The sequence below is a fragment of the Haliotis rufescens genome, unplaced genomic scaffold, assembly GCF_023055435.1.
Source record: "Haliotis rufescens isolate VD_foot unplaced genomic scaffold, xgHalRufe1.0.p SCAF_7, whole genome shotgun sequence".
Lineage (NCBI taxonomy): Eukaryota > Metazoa > Mollusca > Gastropoda > Lepetellida > Haliotidae > Haliotis > Haliotis rufescens.
The window spans coordinates 29,814,141-29,834,970 of NW_025964361.1; the positions used below are offsets into that span (position 1 = coordinate 29,814,141).

At 41.2% G+C, this 20,830-nt stretch overlaps 1 protein-coding gene across 12 annotated transcripts in view; it reads right to left on the reverse strand.

Annotated features, from left to right (window-relative positions):
* LOC124148126 (teneurin-m-like) overlaps window positions 1-20,830 on the reverse strand; it is a 393,541-nt gene that overhangs the window by 165,088 nt on the left and 207,623 nt on the right. For all 12 annotated transcript variants that reach the window (XM_046519084.2, XM_046519082.2, XM_048387909.1 and 9 more), the window contains one exon: window positions 3,287-3,325. The gene's annotated coding sequence lies outside the window, so the exon portion shown is untranslated. The remainder of the gene's footprint in view (window positions 1-3,286; window positions 3,326-20,830) is intronic.

Sequence of the window (20,830 nt, forward strand, 5' to 3'; positions counted from 1 at the left end):
ATACATATATACTGGATCACTTCATCCTCCTGTTGATGAACACAGGTTTCTGGTGCCCCTTAAAAGTGCTACTCATTCAGCTTACAGATGAACTGAACACCGCTGACCAATAATAGACTCGTTACGACGCTAAAAATCCATGTCATACAATACGATCTGATTACTCAAGCCTTTGAATACAAATATATGCCATATTGAGTTTCCTACATAACTTGCAGTTGGTAATTATTATAAATTCTCATTGCTTTCACTTTGCAAGAAAATGAAAATATCGAAATATTCTACTCACAAGAAAGAAAAGAACACCCAATTCTTTCACACTACTGTAGTGGACAATTGCTCTAAAGTAGCGCTGTGCATGCACGTGTGTATATTAAAGAACACCTGACTCTTTAGTACAAGAGACATCAGAAAGATGACAAATCCCCCCGGCAGCTGTCTGTAAAGTAACCACTAGTAAATGTGCAATTCTGTATGTAATGAGTCAACAGTTGAATGTTCTTTAAGAAGCATACATTGTTTACCCACTGAATGGTTTTCGAATTCTGGCCCGGAAACGTTCCCCAATGGATTCTAGGTCCAACTTCTTTCAATAAAAATTGTAAAAAATAAAATTTCGTAAAAAAATATATATCAAAAGGCACCACTTCAGTATGTGCCTGATAGCTTTGCCAAGTTTCGATCAAATACACTGAATGGTTTTCGAATTGTGCTCCAGAAACAAACACCATCCCCAATTGAGTCTATGTCCAATTTCATTCCATAAAAATTTTAAAAAATTAAAATTAGAAAAATCCCAAAAATATTAAAAGGCACCACTTCAGTATGTGCCTGATAGATTTGCCAAGTTTCGATCAAATACACTGAATGGTTTTGGAATTCTGCCCCGGAAAAGGAAATGATTACGGACGGACAGACAGACTGGCTGATCGCTATATCCCCCCGCATTATATGCCGGGGGGATAAAAATGAAAGAATCAGGTATTTTTAACTTCTTATATATCCTAATATACTCTAATATAATTATGAACTCTACAAGTTATGATAAACAAAATGGTGAAAGTTAATAAATAAATACCAATAGTTCAAGGCATTTAATATTCAAAGCAAAATTCTTTATACTTATCTTTCTTACAATTTTAATGAATCACGATTACATCTGACCTTAAATGAAATAAATGTTGTTGATCAGTTTTGACATTAACAATAACAAAACAAAGATTCTCTTCTAAGTTAGTTTACAGACAACAAAACTAAAAAACCTCAGCAAACATAACAATGGAAGACTGCATCAAATAGCTGACACAGGTGAGTCACCACAGTTTCACATTTTAAGGAAGATAGAATGCAATAAAATATATGGGGGTAAGAGCATGAAGCAGTTTCCTCCATATTAATTACATCTTACTGATGTGAACTGTGATTGAAAACAGACTGCCATGTTAGTAAGGCCACATAAATAGGCATCACAACTTGTAGCCATGTGCAGTCTGTCCATCCACAATCTTCCTCTCATCCTCAGTCACATCAGATGATAACAAGTTAATTCTTTGTTAATTGTTTAAAAGTAAAAGAGTAAGCAAACATTGCTTAATGCTGCGTCAGCACTTTTTCAGCAATTTACACAAGTTTCAAAAGTGTGAGTGATTTAATATTTAACATCACATCAGCAATATCGCTGCGTTATTGCGACTTCAAAAGTGGGAGCTGACATAATGTTTGTATTGTTTGGACCTATAAGTTTTCATGAAATCAGTTTACATAAATTCAATCCTTACATTTAGGGTTATTTATCTATTTATTATACACAGATGGATTCAATTTAAAAATCATTTTTCCTATGAAATTAATTGTTTTGTTTCTCACAAGCTCACCACACAGAGTGCTAAGGAGGTGTTTATGTACCAGATATGGTCAGTCACATGTGCCTAATGTTTCATAACACCACGATCTATTAACCCTAAATTGTAAAATATTACAGAGGAGGAGGTTGGCAAATCTCACAAATAAATAATTTGCATCAATTTTAATGTGATGAAAAACATAAACCAAAGCACCAAACTATAAATCGAACCATTTAGATGCATCTTCTTTAGATCTCTGACAGTAAGATTGACAATTTTAATTGAAATATCCAGAAAGTTCTGTCTAAATAATGACAGCAAACATGCAATTAGTCACCTAAAGAAAACTTTTGAGTCAATTCCGAAGAACACTTTCACAGCTGATAGTCAAGAGCTGTCTGCTTCCAAAGGAAAACAGAGCAGCGAGAGAAAAAGAGGCAACTAAGCCAGCAAGATGCCGTTATTGTTTTCTCTGTATCTCGTACCAACAGCAGATGTCTTGTGAAAACGTCTCAGAATCGATAGACACTGCAAAGTCATTTGTGAAGTTCGACTATGAAAACACCCGATACAATTCCACTCTGCGATTTACAATAATATCTATACTGTCGTCTTTGATCTGATGTTGGCTCAGATTCCGTTGCATCGTTAAAGACCTACATATGACACTAGGTCTGCAGGGCATGTAATAATTGTGTTGTTTTGGACACAAAATATCCTCAACGCACTGTTCATTGGTGATCGCTGGCAAATGGATAAGTGTGCTCATCATTAACCAGTAGCCGTTTCTGATCTTGTCCGTATCATAATCATGATTGGTCAAGATGACAAAATCATGTCTTTTTGTTTAACATTTTATTTGAAAGCATGGTTATTGCAGCTCCTATTTCAAATATATCTTCCAGTTTGGTCTGTAGAGTCTATAGGAATGGTAGAATTTGGTCTCCATGTCACAGAAAAAGCCCTTCCGTATGTAATCCCCCACATGAATCACTGCTAACCATGCCATAATGGTTCAAGATGGAGAGGCAGCTGCTGTAAATAACAATAACTGCAAAAAGTATGTATGATTACAATTCCTAGGAAGGAATGTCTCTGGAATGGCACTCTGCATGGTCTCATATAGTTTCTGCTGCAACACAAATGCTGAATATTTGTATGATTTTGCTCAAACATCTCCTAAAACGTTTTCAGACAACAATGCTCACAATTCCTGTTGGGGACTTCTTGAAACAAAGAGGCCTTCTACATAACATAAGGAACATTTTGTTGATGTCTTTTGGAGTTTTTGACAATATCTTGACAATGTTTTGAATCTGGAAAACCTTTCACATTGTTCAGATTCTATCAGGAGCCGTGTCAGATGACCGCAGTGGACGGTATCAGTGTACAGGATGCGTGAAAATCTGTTTCAATATCTATACAAACACCATAAAACTGACCTGGATGTCAACCATATTTTCATCTTCTTATCTTGCAATCTGTAACAAAACAAAAGAAAATCAACAACAATTACAAACAATATCACATCAACATTAACAAGGGATACCGTATTCGACGTAATAAGCCCCCCGCTCTCATAAGCGCCCATGGCGATATTTGCTAATATATTGGTTAGTGAACAATCCCAATTAGCACCCCTTCCAATTGATCTATGTACACTTATTTATTGGTGTATAATACACACTTGTGTGTTATATGTACCCTTAATTATGGGCAAATAAATTCTGGAAAATATATCTGTCTTGTATAATACGCACCGACTTTCCTTTTGCATCATTTCAGGCTGTCAGCATAAACCACGAAATTTACAATCTTTCAGCTCTGTTTTTTTTTCTCACCAAAATTATATTCCAATAAGAGCCTACTATTTCTAATTTTGAGAGCGTCCTGGTTGGTTGTTACGTCGATTATCGTACTGCTAAAAATAAAACTCTCTCATCAGATGCCACCATCTAAAAAAACATGGCACCAGGTCATGCCCTAATCAAAGGACGTCACTTGTCTGACCGAAATATCACCCTCGGCACAATTACCCCAATCAGCCAAGTTTGGAGGGACCATTGGTGCCGAAGCTTAATGAATTCCCCCAATGTCTACACGCTGCCACAGATCAAATGCCAGCGATTGGTTATCCCCTGCTAGTGTTTTATCATTCCCCTAGGGGGTGCTTTGAGAAGCAACACAATAGGTAGGTCTCGGAATGTCGAGCTCTGGCTTCCTGCATGGCAAAGACACCTCCTGGGGTAAGAATCACACCTGCGCAAATATTCCATATTGATGTTCTTTCATCTTTGCCCAAATGACCTTTGACATCCATGCCCAAGACTCATTCCCAGTCTGAATCTCCGTGGGCAAGTCTGGGCAGCAGACGGATCCCCTTGGCTACTCTGGTGTCATGTGTCTGTGATAATCCGAACCAGAAATCCCACACTGTTCCAACCACAGTTCCAAGTTACCGTTACATATTTTGTAATTAGATCAAAGGGGTTCAGCTGATGCTCATAGACATATCACAGAATAATGGTAAGGTGAAACCGACAACCTGTCAATTATTCTCAATTTCATACAGATTGAAAACCACACGATCCATTGCCTGCAGCATGAGCTCCAAAGGAAACATACAGGGTCACATGACCCCAGTCTTGACCAATCGTAAAGCATACACATACTGACATATGGTGATGTAAGATACAGCACTCCCATGTTTCAACAGACGAAACAATTCTATCAGATAGCGTATAACAACATTTTGCTTGCCAACAATATCACCACCGATACTGTCGACCTGTATGTGCTATATACAAGCAGGCAGAGGGAGGAGCTCCCTGTCAAATACCATTAGTTACCTTCTACATTATGTGATGGTTTTCCCATCAATCATTCTAAACCATACACCTTACTTATCACTTATAGATCCAGTACAACTGTACATAACACAGGGATAGCGTTGATTCTTAGCCAATGCAAATCTGCCCAGGAAACCAATACATCTGCCATTCATTACCTTCCAAGCTGTCTTCTGATGGTGTGTTATCACATGTAACAACGCCAACACCATCCCAGCCCTATTCACAAACAAATGAGACATTAGGATATAAACAATATTTCTTAAATTCTTGACTGGTATCTCAATGAAAAGTCATGAAGCAGTCTGAGTGAGTATGGTTTTACGCCGCTTTTAGCAATATTCCAGCAATATCAAGGCAGGGGATACCAAAAATGGGCTTCACACATTGTATCCATCCTGGGTAGGAACCCGGGTCTTCAGCGTGACAAACGAATGCTTTAACAACTGGGCTACCCGAGCGTTCCTTGTTCAGTCTGATATTTATAGATGATGTTGATCCGGTCAAAGTTCAGTTTCTTTTTCTAATGTGAGTTCAATCAATGAACCAAAGTATTTGTGATTCTCTCAACATCAGCACTATTGCAGAACTCAAATCCGGCAATACTGTTTCTTTATAAGGCATTTTGTTTGAATAATCTGAACTTCATTTTCTAGGATTGCCAATTTTCAACAGTCTACTAAGAAATTTCTTGGAGTTTATTTTTTTATTGATTGAGTATGCGTTAAGCAATATTCCACCAATTTCATGGTAGGGGGACACAAGAAATTCTACCATGCCACAGAAAAATGACTGATTCTGATTGGTTGAACTATGATTAAAATGAATATTTCACAAAAACGTAGAGTGTGAATCTACCGATAGCATACACGTCAATGCACATAACAATGGCTGCCGATAACTCATTGGAAAGGTGTAAAAGTATCTCACTCACTGGTACACTGAACAAGCATTTGGTCACATAAGCTTATCAAGTAAAACATATGCAAAAGCGCTCAGCTTAAAATGAAATTAAGAGGTATCTAATCAACAGTTAGACTACCTCATATTTCCAAACACAGTAAGTTTATCTCCCTACCGTACCCATGTTGGGAGTCAGACCTAGCCCTACGACATGAGTGTTTGCTTTCATCCTCGTCACTACTTTCATGAACTTCAATGAGAGGGAGGGAGGTGTGCACTTTCAGCAATATTTCAGTCACACATTGTATCCATGTGGGTTATTACAACATTTCTGTGATACTCATTTAATTTAAATAAAGCCAGTATTCTGAATTGCCCATTAACATAAATAATCAAATCTATACAAGGTACATCTCAATGACTATTTCTGTCAAACAACTTATTCGATCATAAATAAATATATTATTGTAAATCAAATCAAATGGAACAGACGCTCATCCCTAGTATGAAATCAGATGTTGTAGCCCTAATATCTGGTCCTCCCTAATTTGCTTCCTACAACAGGCAATAACAGTAAATCCTTTCATCAAATCATAATAAAAACAGACATTATCATCAAAGCCAAACATTGCCTCTATAATCTTCAGTTTTCAAACCTAACACAATATACCACCAATAAACAGACACCAAAACAAACACAGCACACCAAATGCCCATTGTTTGCACATGACATATGACACTGACACCATCAAACAGACATCATGAACCTAACGGCAAATTAATTTCGATAATTAGGGACCCGTATACCACGCCACATGACAAGCATGTGACCAGGAACCACTCCTGACATTTACATTACAATGCACAGACAAAAGACTCAGATGTGATAATGGAAGTGATACTCTACTGGTGACACTGTAAATCCAGCACACAGTGCAAGATGCCAGGAGTGCTGCTGTCTGTCGGCTGTGTGAGTTGCCGTGGACATGTGGGAAGAACACGATGCCGCACCCTGGCGGGGACTGACACCCTGACATGGTGGACGGATTGTGGGTACTAATTGGTTGGACTCTAGGTGATCATTAGAAGCAGGTTGAGGATCAGTCAGCAGATCCCACCTTCATGAAGCTGATACATGTAACACGTGGGAGTCAATCACTATTATATAATAAAATCTGTAGATAGGATTCATGTTCAGTGTGTCGCAATATGCAGTGCCATGATACAAGCATGGCTCAATTTAAAGAACTTGATTTAACTTGCACCAGGTGCATGTTGAGATGAAAAGCTAGTTTCACCAGACAAAACCAGGTTGCTAAACATAAATATTCAGTTGCATTTTTCAACAATAAGCAACACTGGTGCATGTATTATAAGTTGGGTTTGGTTTGGTTTGATTTGTTTGTTTAACGCCACACTCAGCAATATTTCAGCTATATGACGTAGGTATGTAAATAATTTAATCTGGACCAGACAATCTAGTGATTGATATCATGAGCATCGATCCACGCAATTGGGATCGATGACATGCATTAACCAAGTCAGCGAGCCTGACCAACCGATCCCGTAAGTAGCTTTATAAGTTGGGCCCTGACAAGTGTTGTATTGGTAGGTCATGACTTGATACAAATATTCAAAGAGGTGACAAAAAAAGTTGTATGGAAATTAATTGTAAAATGCCGACACTAGTCGTCTTTATTTCTCAGATCACAATGAAGCATATCCTGCCACTATGAGCACTTTGCATGGAAAGCAATAATCTAAAACCAGTTATTTAAGAAGGTATTTTAAAATGACATATACCTATTTGATAATGAATTAATGAAATTATCATACATCAATAAGATATGAAGGTTTCAGAAGAAACTATATTTAAAATTTAAGCAAGAAAGTATCCTTAATGTTTCAGGAATAATTCAAGTAAGAGCACTATCGATCATTAGATAACACAAACCTGGTGGCAAGAACATCCTCGGTTTCTGCAAATTGGCAGAAGTTCCTGCTTAACATTATCATGAATCCTTCTTGAAAAAGTAAAATTGTTTTTTTACAAATTAAGCGAAACAAATCTGTTCTATTTACTCACTCACATGTGATCAACCCCTGAAAAAAGCCATGCTTCATCTTGGTGTTATGAGACAGAAGACACTCCAGATGTACACGGATGTACATGCCTTAACTATATCCCACCAGCATCACATGAGTCATGCCAATTACCACCCACATCTTATCAATGAAATTTGTAAGTGTACATTGCATGTCATTGCTGCCCATCAATCTGCCACCAAACAACCTAGAGGACATCCACACTGGAAGCTGAACCCACAGACTGACAGCTGTACAGTTAACAATATGGATTTCAAGTGAACATGTCAAGTACAAGCTTCAGTCCTGGAAGTCCATTTGTCTCTCACTGGCCATTCAGGAATGTTGGAAGTGTCACTCCAACAATAAACAACTGAGTGACCTACACTTGGCCTGACAGGAAGTTATGTGCCGAGTATGTTATCTTCCATCTGAAGCTGATTCCCAGGATTCTAACAAGGAAGACCTGTCCATCTCTTGATGTCCAGATACCAGAGATTTCTGTCAGCTTGTGCTGGTGCTCCAGGAATCTGGAGACTGGACCTTGGTGTGGACACACTTTGGGTAATGACCAGTCCAGATGGGTGCTGACCATTAGTGTAACTAGCCGTGATGGACAGGTTGGCTTGACCTTACAAACTGTTAGTCATGTTAATGTGGCTGGATGACAGGAATAAGATTCACTTTGGGCACAAGCGCCTTCCAAAAAAAATTTGTGTAGTGAGCGAAATGTTCACAATAATTGACAAGTTTACACATGATAACACATTGTATAGACTTGCATCAATATTGTGCTAACTTCATGGGAAAACAATGACCTAATATATAGACACTTAAAGAATCTTCCACAATCTCCACAGTGAATACTATGTGACAATAAAATGAGCTTATAAACAGATAACCAACATAAAGGGAATGACATGGCCAATTATAATCCCTGTATCTCTGTTACCTGTGGACCTTACTTTGAATTGTTCTACAAAGGAGGAGGAAAACACCATGATGAGTGATGGAGGCTGTTGAACTAGAAATTCAGCCGCCAGAACAGGTGTCAAGGAACAGACTTTTAGAAGCGGCCATTCCCAGAGGCTCAAGAGATCAAACAAGGGAGAGGAATACACATCTATAATGATTGATGGTGTACTGCAAGGTGCCTCACAACAATGGTGAGTGAGTGTAAGGTGTTTTTATCTCCTCCAGCAATTCAATATGTAACGGCAGGGACACCAATAGCCTTGCTCCAAGGCTGTACAGAAAGATAAAGACCAGGGAAGAAGAAGAAGAAGAAGAAGAAGAAGATAAAGACCAGGGAAGAAGAAGAAGAAGATAAAGACCAGGGAAGAAGAAGAAGAAGATAAAGACCAGGGAAGAAGAAGAAGAAGAAGAAGACCAGGGAAGAAGAAGAAGAAGATAAAGACCAGGGAAGAAGAAGAAGAAGAAGAAGAAGAAGAAGAAGAAGAAGAAGAAGAAGACCATGGAAGAAGAAGAAGAAGAAGAAGAAGACCATGGAAGAAGAAGAAGATTTATTGTACATAAACACCCGCAGGGGGCAGGGTAGGGGGCAGGGTAGAAAGAATGAACATGATGTGATGTGTCGTAATTCTATTCTAAAATACGCAAATCTAGATAAGGATGCAAAGGCTCCTTTTCAATTTTAATGGAGTTGTTTGTTTCTATCCAAATTATATATTTTCAGAGACTTAACATTAGTCTACCATGTTGGCAATACTGAACCCCAGACCTGCGTGATAATCCTGTTAAACACTCCAGGATAAGAGATGTGAGTGTTGGTGTAGGTGTCTATGTTAGAGTGGGTGTGGTTGGGGGTGTGGGGTTGTCCCTGTGAAGGTGTGTGTGAGGGTGTGAATGTATTGAAGGTGTGCTGCAGGTGCACAGGAGGGTGTGTTGCAGGCGTTTGATTATCTAGTTTCTGATCAGAACATGTATGGAGGAAGGTGTTCAGGAGATGAAGGTTGTGGTTTTAAGGATTGGTGGTGGTGATTATCCACGAGGGACTGCGACAGTGAGTGACATGTGATCACGCTTGTGGTCACAAGGTTTAGCATGGTGGTCACAGCTCAGGAACATGAGGATCATTGAGCTCCAGTTTTTGATAACCACAACTGACAACTATAATGATTTGGGGAGGGGAGGAGGAGAGGAGAGGGGGAGGAGACCTATTCTAACGTAGAATCCCCATGAGGAGTAGGCAGAGTGAGTGAGGGGCCACATAAGTCTGGAATCTAACATGATGATCATTGAGCTCCAGTTGTGGATAACCACAACTGACAACTAGAATGAATCCGCATGGGGAGGTGGCAGAGTGAGTGAGGGGCCACAGAGCGAGTGAGGGGCCACAGAGTGAGTGAGGGGCCACAGAGTGAGTGAGGGGCCACAGAGTGAGTGAAGGGCCACAGAGCGAGTGAGGGGCCACAGAGCGAGTGAGGGGCCACAGAGTGAGTGAGGGGCCACAGAGTAGGTGAGGGGCCACAGAGCGAGTGAGGGGCCACAGAGTGAGTGAGGGACCACAGAGTGAGTGAGGGGCCACATTAGTCTAGAATCTCACCGATACATGACATCAGCTCGTCATGCCCAGGACCTACAAACCATGGGTCTATCATGTCTACACTCACCTCCAGGTAACTGAATGAGCTATAAATATAACCAGTCATAATACGAGAAATGGACCAGAGAAGTATATGTGCTCAGCCCACAGAGGGTTGACATATGTGAGTGGCCGCTGGAAGTCCACCTTTCTCCACACAAACACTGACCATGCAAGTCTGGCCACTCCAATAAAGTACCTGGAGGGAAGCCAAGATAATTACCTCTCTCAACTGACCACACCAACTATATATGGCTGCAGGTGCTGGTTGGACAGTCTGGGGGACTAGGGGGGTCAGTCTCCCCAAGAAGGCTTCACTGACTGCCGTGCCAATTGTGCTAATGTACTGTGAACTGTTATTTCACAAGTGATGGAAGTAGAAATGGCAATGAATGATCTTGTTGTGTTCTACGAACAAAGGGAGGAAGTGTACTGTGTTGATACAATTTGAGGTAGGAGTGATGGCAGTCTCATGAACAAGTTATCTTGACTTCTTCCAGTGTCAAAAAAACACGGAAGATTGTCAGACAAATTTATCACATATTTTAGCTCTCGTGTGGTCTTGAATGTGTGAGTGAGTGTGTGAGTGGGTGAGTGTGTGAGTGTGTGAGTGTGTGAGTAGTGGTCTTTGCTCCTATGTCAGAGTTGGTGAGTGAGAGAGAGAGAGAGAGAGAGAGAGACCCTTAGCAATGTTGCAGCTATATCACATTTGGGGACTTCAAGAACGCAATTTTCAGCCAACACACAATTGTTCTGCAGGACAAGCCAACACTTCAACCACTAAACTACCTTTGACGCTGTTACATAAAACACACATGGACCAGGGCACCATTACTCCATCAAGTCAAACTTGCAGACAATTACATTTTGAAAGTACCATCTTTATCTGTGCTTTCCTCTTTCTTTGATAAGGCTAAAAGTACAAAATATCCAATTTGTGACATCTGACCCTGTACACAAACATCAGTTTTTATTATTATTGATTAGTAAAAAAACTCCCTCAACATCCTCCAGATATATACTGTGTGGGGTCATGTTCTCTATGTACGTCATGTCCTTGTTCAAGTATAGGAGTCGCCAGTCATACACCAAGACTACTTCCAAGAACCAGTTCCAGAACTAATGTATGGAACTGGAGGATGAAACAGGGTTTCAATCAGAAAGGCCTCCCTACCAACAAGCTCATAAAATAGACATTAGATCCTTAAAATGCAATATTATCTATTCATGACCTTACCACCAAACTTCAAACTGAATTTAAATGGCCATCACCATCAGCCACCAGCTGTCTATGTCATCACCGGTTCCTGTTCCTGGGGCTTCATTCAAGACTTTGGTAGTGACCCCATCAGTCTACATGTTATGGTAGAGCCAGTTGTTTTGATGCCATCAAGTGACCATGACTAGTGATAGGTAAAGAGCCGACTGACCAGCTGCCAGAAGCCATTACCACAGCTGCTTGACCCCAGGCCAACTTGGGACACTTTATGGCAGACACAACATGCAGCATGTGCAGTTATGATCCTGATAAGGTTTCAGCAATTAAATGGAGGAATGTGCAACACAAACAACTTGCTGGAAAGATTGGACAAATATTCAAAGAACTATTTCGGAATTAATGGTACTATTGATCTAAATGAACAGATGACGGATGCTTATATTATTTTTTCTCAATATATCCAAAATGTTACTGACTTTAGTTTTGAGATCATTTTCTGTTTCCATGTTGAAAGACATTCAAAGTCACCTCAGTGAGTGAGTGAGTGAGTGAGTGAGTGAGTGAGTGAGTGAGTGAGTGAGTGAGTATGGTTTTATGTGGCTTTTAGCAATATTCCAGCAATATCAAGGTGGGGGGGACACCAGAAATGGGCTTCACACAATGTACCCATGTCGGGAATCGAACCCTGGCCTTCAGCATGACGAGCAAACGCTTTAACCACTAGGCTACCAGACTGCCCCGAAAGTCACCTCAAACAGTGACCAAATAATAACGACCTTCAAGCACAATGATCTTCTCTCGCTGCCCATTTGTCAAATTTGTGTTTCCTTCAAACTTTTGGACAACAATGATTACAGTTTGGGGTCACATCCAACCAGCGCCATCAGTCTGTGGGAGGGGTGGGAATGAGGGAAGAGTGATATGTCTCACCCGGTAACCAACACCTTACTCCTATGTTTCCAATCACCTATCCTGTTCCAGAAGGTTGCAACCATCAACTAAACCATTTCCCTACCGTGTCAATTTCATCCCAAACACTTACAAACATTCTAGTGCTTGATTGTGAGCCTCAGCTCCCAAATTCCAGCTTCCCACTCAAGGAATCAGGTAGCATGCTATCTACTAAAGCTGTACCGTAATAATAAGGATTCACCTCCAATTCCACAATCTCACTTAGGAATCAGGAAGCATGCTCTCTACTCAAGCTGCCCCACATTACAGCAAGCACCACCATGTTGAACTCATTCCAGTGGCCCGCATGTCACAGTTAGTCACTGAATGGCCGACAGTGAGTAGATCTGGCAGAGCATGTGGATGTACTTCACAGACAAATTGGTTCCACTGACCATCTTCATGCTTGACCTCCAGTCAGTGCTTACATCCCACAGTAAGTGCTGATATCCATCAACAGTAACCTAACCATGCATGAATATCTCTGTCATGTAAGCCTGGACAAAATGGGATTCCAACCACAAGTCTAAAATTGGATATTTAAAAAATCATGGTTAAAAACAATTGTTGCCTTCCAGGCAGATAATTTGAACCAAATGTTTTTCTGCTGCCAATCGTTCAGGTAATTACTCTGCCAGGGAAGTAGGACACTCAGATGGACATTCAAAACACAGGCAAGAGAGAAATTATTGCAATACTTTCTTGATAGCTGAAATTACCTTTGTACCAGTTGGACAATGATGCCCTTGCATTCAAAACTAATGGAATCGGCTTCAGGGATTTGGGTGTCCCATCAGGCTTTGTAAAACATTGACTGAATGATATCAACTTGTTACAGGCATCAAAATATTTATTTGTTGCCCTAAATGGTTGGAAGCAGGTTACTCTTATTTTGAAGGTGATTACCAGGTGGACATGATTGGACATGATTGGACATTATGAAACGGGATTAGACCTTGTCATCACAACTTGAAGAAGTCACCAATTGGTAGGAAACAGATAAGGAGAAAAATCAGCCACACAATTTCTTCTTCCACAGAAAAAATCCTTGTACAAATTAAATGATAAATATTATGAAACATGAACCATCTGATACACAATTGTTGCTATAGTATATGCAGTTAATGACAAATCCAAACTCATGCGCCAGCGATGACAGGAAAATGTTTGAAACAAATATAAAATTCCTCGATTCGGCAACCTTCTTGCCAAAACTGGTAATCTTTCTCTGACGAATTTTTCTAGAAGGAAATCTTCAAATAAACTAAGTCCGAACAGCATTAGTGAAGACATGCACACAAGCGCAACAGTTGGCCAGTTCAAGCACTTTACTTTACGACCTTTTAGGTTAAATGTGAAGGTTTTCGCTTCCCTCTATACGCTTTCTTCAATATTGACTAAACAATCAACTAAAGAAAAATGAGCCGTTTTAAATGGCATACTGAACTTTAGACTCCTAAAAACCCTACAAACTTAAGCCAAATCAATCATCAAAGCTACACAACTGTTTGATGTCCCCGTTTTTTGTCCCCAAAAGGTGAAAAACAAATTCTAAAGAGAAATGAATGAATAATGTAATGAAGAGAAAAAACGCAAAACGGAGCTGCAGTAAATTAGAGTGATGTATGTGTTGTCCTGGCCGTGCTGATCATTGCATGTTTCAGGCCATCCTTCATGCCTCATGAAGAGAATGAAAACCCACCTTAAGTTTTCCCAAATCTAAACTTTTCAGATGTCCCTTCACTGTTAATACCTTACAACAGCCATTAACATTTTCCATCTCCACTGAACACGTTCTGTCCAGTTCCTTGTCATTGGGTGGTGATCTTGGGTAATCTTCTGCGCTATCCCAAATGACAAACACAACTTTTTCTTCAATTTGGAGTTATGCATATTCAAATAATGTTTTTCTGGTAATTCCTCAATCTGCCATGTTCACCCATTCATGAACACCTGGTGTCACGACTGTAACCTGACATCGATTTGTCAACGTAGGTTCCAGATTCCTTCCTATACAAACCTGAATAGCTTGAAGGCCTTGACATTTCTTTCCTGTGACTCAAGCTTTGTGAATGGACTCAGACTGCAACTAATGCAACTTCCACATATGCTTTAATTACTACAGCAACCACCACCAAAACCGGGGCTGTCGGGTAGCCTAGTGGTTAAAGCGTTAGCTCGTCACGCCGAAGACCCAAGTTCGATTCCCGACTTGGGTACAATGTGTGAAGCCCATTTCTGGTGTCCCCCGCCGTGATATTGGTGGAATATTGCTAAAAGCGGCGTAAAACCATACCTACTCATTCACTCACACCACAAAGACAACCACCACCACCAAGAACATCACCTCAACCAAGAACATCACATCAACCAAGACCATCACCATAACCAAGAACATCTCAATAACCAAGACCATCATCTCAACCAAGAACATCGCCTCAACCAAGAACATCACCATAACCAAGAACATCACCACAACCAAGAACATCACCTCAACCAAGACCATCACCTCAACCAAGAACATCGCCTCAACCAAGAACATCACCATAACCAAGAACATCACCACAACCAAGAACATCACCTCAACCAAGAACATCACCACAACCAAGACCATCACCACAACCAAGAACATCACCTCAACCAAGAACAGCACAACCAAGAACATCACCTCAACCAAGAACATCACCACAACCAAGAACACCACCACCACCACCATGAACATCACAATAAGCAAGAACATCACCACCATCACCATTTCAAAAGGCTACCACCACCACCACTACCACTACCACCAAGACATCATGACCATCACCACCAAGATCACCCCCACCCCAACATGAACTCTAACATTACATGCCATTCGACTGAAACAATGTCATTATAATACACCAATACTTGAGTGAGTGTTATTTTATGGTGCTATCAGCAAAATGACACCTATACATCAAGGCATCCTGTAAATAATTAAATCCGTGCCAGGCAAACCAGTGGTTGATAGCATGAGCACCACTCCATGCCGATTGGGACATGCTTCACAAACTGAAACCGCCTGATCCTCGTATTAGCTGGTTCTGATGACAAATGGTGGAGCTGGAGACCTTCTGCAGCTTCTGACATTCAAACCCCAAGGACCAAGCGCTTTCAAGAAAGTGACACTGTCGTAATTAGCCGATCTAGGGACACTTCTTCAACGACACTCGCAGCAAAGGTAGACCCAGGTTGTGAAGATGGAATCCCATGGTGCAATCCTTTCTGGCACATTCTGGACAAACATGACATGCAGCTGGTGGTAATTACTGCCGGGGTGACACGAGATGGGGAAATTGTCCTACTTGTCTATCCTGTCCATTGTGAAGTCAGATACCAGAGGAAACGATTATCTTGCATCATATTACATTCAAGTGGGATAACTTTCATTATTCCACACCGACCCCCACGTCCAATGAACTGGGTCAAGGGAGATATTATTCAGTTTATACATTGGTTCTGGAAGTGAACCAAAGATCAGAGGTACATACACTCCAAGTTCTTTTGACTTGGAACTAAATCAGAATATGATTCATACAGACAAAAAGAAAAAACCCAACTCATGCTCAGGATGATGACAGCAGTTTTTAAATTCATAACTTATGCATCTGGAATTTCATTTGCATCATCAGAAATATTCTAAATAATATATTCAACTATACATGAGGAACAAATGTAAAAATGATGAGACTTCTCAATAGAATATATCCCTGTTATTAAAGAAAATACTGACCAAAAGCAATCAAAATATAACAAATTAATCTAAACATGATGTTCATGTCTCAACGCACAAAACATTTCTTTCCAAAACTATCAAATAAAGACATTTGAAGTCATACATTTCTACTTTTTGGGGGAAAATGAAAAAAAACACCAAGCAATTAATAGTGAGTAAGTGAGTGAGTATGGTTTTACGCCGATGTTAGAAATATTCCAGCAATATCACGGCCTGGGGCACCAGAAATGGGCTTCACACATTGTACCCATGTCGGTAATCGAACTTGGGTCTTCAGCGCTACGGGGGGGGGGGGGGGGAATGCTTTAACCACTAGGAAACCCGACTGCCCCCTATTAAAAGTGACTGAAGCTAAACACAGATTCCATTTTCATTCAACATCCTGAGATACAGAAAGCTAGTTCATGGATGTTCTTATCTGATCTGATCATCATCCGAAACTGCCTAACATCGGTTGTGTGGTGTACAAAAAGCACCATCAATCCCACAGCAACAGTATCAAGTTAAAAGCAATTCCTGTCTCTGAAATAATATCCACCATTATCAGATATAATACCGTTTTAATATAGTTTTCCATCTCCAAGCTCATCTGCAAGAATTATCAGCGTTTGAATCAGGCAACATACCATGTCTGTTCAGGTTCCATGTGCATGGTTGGAGATGACAGATGTTAATGGCATCATAAATCCATCATTCCCACCACCAATTTAACGTAGACGATCATGATACCTATTGTTCAGTCAAAAATACAGATGATGGCCATCAGAAACATTGATGGATGAATATTTGGAATCCATGTACAAGTTGATAATCTTGGTCTACAATTAACAAATCAAAGGAACTTATCATTCATCAGGGAGACCGATGCTTGTTACTTCATTGTGACACATTTTGACCAGAGCTATTTCAGATCTTCCAGGCTCTGGGGAGATAAGATCACTATGTTCGAGTGAGTGAGTGAGTGAGTGAGTGAGTGAGTGAGTGAGTGAGTGAGTGAGCGACTGAGTGAGGTTTAACACCACTTTTAACAGTATTCCAGTTATATGATGGCGTCTCAGCTTAAAGTGGGAGGAAAGCCCGAAATGATGCAGGTCTTAGATGTCTACCACTTCGATGAAACCCACAAGCACGGGTATGGTGCTGACAAACCAAGAAACATGATCTGAGTGAACCAGGATTTGAACCCACAACCACAGGTTTCTAGCGTGCCCAAGGGACACAACTCTGCACAGCAAATTGTGGAGCCTTAGACAACTGGGCCATCTGTGCATTTTGGTTGTGGTGAGTGACCACTAGGCTACCCACTGCCCTTACTCTGGTGAAACCAACAGACACAGGTATGGTGCTAAAATACCAAGGACTTGAAACTAAGATTCAAATTCTTGAACACAACTCTGGATAGGAGTTTGCAATTGCTCAGATCACTGGGCCACATATGCCACAATGTTAACAGTAAATGGGTTTGTCCAATACAATGTGATTGGTTAGACAACCCTCCTGTAAAGGGTAAAATAAATTAGTTAGTTGGTTGGTTTTACATCACTTTGGGCAATATTCAAGCAATGAATTTCATACACTGTACCCAGGTGGTAGAATCAAACCGAATCAGGCCTTGATGCGACAAGCAAACACTTTAACCTCTAGGCTACGCCACTGACCCGTACATCAGTAACACAAACTTTAAAATTCCTCAAAATTATTTCTTAATCACGAAATGCACCCAATCTTGGGCTGCTGTAGCAGGGTGGTGTTGAGAAAACATGGCACAACATAGAGAGAAATAAACACCATTCATGTCAAGACAAAACAAACATGACAGGCATTTGAGTTGATTTTGCAGATCAACTTGAACCATATGGAGTTGCCACATTTCAGAATATTTATTTCAATCAATAAGCCATGGCTCACATCTTGATTCCAGCTACGATGCAATAGCCATATTTCTGAGGTAAAGAATGGTATGGGACACAACACAGGTTGTCACAGCCCCAACAAGGCGTCATAGGCAGCGACGGCGGCATTAGATGCTCATACATCACCAACCTCACAAGTACGTCTCTCCTCAAATGACGTATATTTCATGTGCATTAGCGTAACAACATTATCTGCTATGATGTGAGGTTGTTACAAGGCATCCATATCTGCGGCATGCCACCAGCAACATGATGGATACATTCGCCACAACGGGAAGAGCATGTAAATAGCACAGTGAATGTGTGTGTTGCATTAGAGGGGAGAGTGACGATGAATGTAACGCACTGTCACATGGTGATACTCGTGAGGTGATTACACAGGCATGCCGACACCTGCACCTTAGACAACACAAGCATGACTGTGACTGTGCTTCACTGGCTGCAACAATGGATTGACTTCCTGGAAACCGACTCTTCAGCAGGTTCCTTACAGACCAGGGCCCCATTTCCCGAAGTGATCAAAGCTCTATGACTGTCGTATGTCTACATTATACTTGGAGACTTACGACAGTCATAGCACGACCATTCTGTGAAATGGTACCTTGATATGTTCTTTCCTACTCCACAGCATGGAGGGATCTAGCCTACTCCCACACCATGGAGAGATCTAGCCTACTTCCACAGCATGGAGAGCTTTAGCCTACTCCCACAGCATGGAGAGATCTAGCCAATTCCACAGCATGGAGGGATCTAGCCAACTCCCACAGCATGGAGAGATCTAGCCTACTCCCACAGCATGGAGAGATCTAGCCTACTTCCACAGCATGGAGAGCTTTAGCCTACTTCCACAGCATGGAGAGATCTAGCCTACTCCTACAGCATTGAGAGATCTAGCCTACTCCTACAGCATTGAGAGATCTAGCCTACTTCCACAGCATGGAGAGCTTTAGCCTACTCCCACAGCATGGAGAGATCTAGCCTACTTCCACAGCATGGAGAGCTTTAGCCTACTCCCACAGCATGGAGAGATCTAGCCAATTCCACAGCATGGAGGGATCTAGCCAACTCCCACAGCATGGAGAGATGTAGCCTACTCCCACACCATGGAGAGATCTAGCCTACTTCCACAGCATGGAGAGCTTTAGCCTACTTCCACAGCATGGAGAGATCTAGCCTACTCCTACAGCATTGAGAGATCTAGCCTACTCCTACAGCATGGAGAGATCTAGCCTACTCCCACAGCATGGAAAGCTTTAGCCTACTTCCACACCATGGAGAGATCTAGCCTACTCCCACAGCATGGAGAGATCTAGCCTACTTCCACAGCATGGAGAGCTTTAGCCTACCCCCACACCACTGAGAGATCTAGCCTACTCCCACAGCATGGAGGGATCTAGCCTCCTCCCACAACATGGAGAGCTCTAGCCTACTTCCACAGCATGGAGAGATCTAGCCTACTTCCACAGCATGGAGAGCTTTAGCCTACTCCCACAGCATTGAGGGATCTAGCCAACTCCACAGTATGGAGGGATCTAGCCAACTCCACAGCATTGAGGGATCTAGCCTGCTCCACAACATGGAGAGGTCTAGCTACTCCCACAGAATGGAGGTATCTAGCCAACTCCCACAGCATGGAGAGATCTAGCCAACTCCACAGCATCGAGGGATCTAGCAAACTCCACAGAATGGAGGGATCTAGCCTACTCCCACAGCATGGAGGGATCTAGCCAACTCCACAGCATGGAGGGATCTAGCCTACTCCTACAGCATGGAGAGATCTAGCCTCCTACCACAGCATGGAGGGATCTAGCCAACTCCACAGAATGGAGGGATCTAGCCTACTCCCTCAGCATGGAGGTATCTAGGCAACTCCACAGCATGGAGAGATCTGGCCTTCACATCAACAGGACCTAGTCTACACATCAACAGGATCCAGCCTACACCACAGCTTGTTCCAGCATACACCACTACATGCTTAACTTATTATACAGGATGTTTCTAGCATATACCACAGCATGTTTCTAGCCTGACATGTCTGCTGGTACACCATCCTGCCACCATTGCAATCAACACCTTAGTGAACTTCCTCAGTGAAGCATGCACCTCCCCCATCCCAGATCACTCAGCACAGGCCTACCCTTCCAACAGACAACAAGCCAAACACCACAAAACACTAAAAAAAATCACAATACAGAGATTATACATCATACTGAATGCACCTTAATTCCAAAATAGAAAGCTGAGACCAGATTCTCTGTCAGATCCGCCCTTCACTTTACACTTCAATTCCTTGAAAAAATATCTCCAACACAAAAAATTTGTATGCACTGAGAAATCTATCTGTGGAAGCCTACTGGCTTTGGCCCAGTCAATACCCGATCTTTATACAGTAATGGTAGAAAGAAGCCGCTGAAAAGATTGAGGTATAGGAGGATGACTAGTCTGTTAATTATGTTCTCGAGATTGTGTGACCTCATTGAGGACATACGAAAAACTATACTTCCAAGGATAATGCTTTCATTAGATGAATTTATCTATGAACCAAAATCTTTAAAAAGCAATTCAGACGTAGCTCCTGCCCCTTTCAACGTCAGTCAGAGTAACGGAGTAACACTAACCATGTTTATGTGCGCTAACATTTCCTTGAAGTGTACAGAATCTTATAACAGACATGACACCATTTTATCAAGAGTTTAAC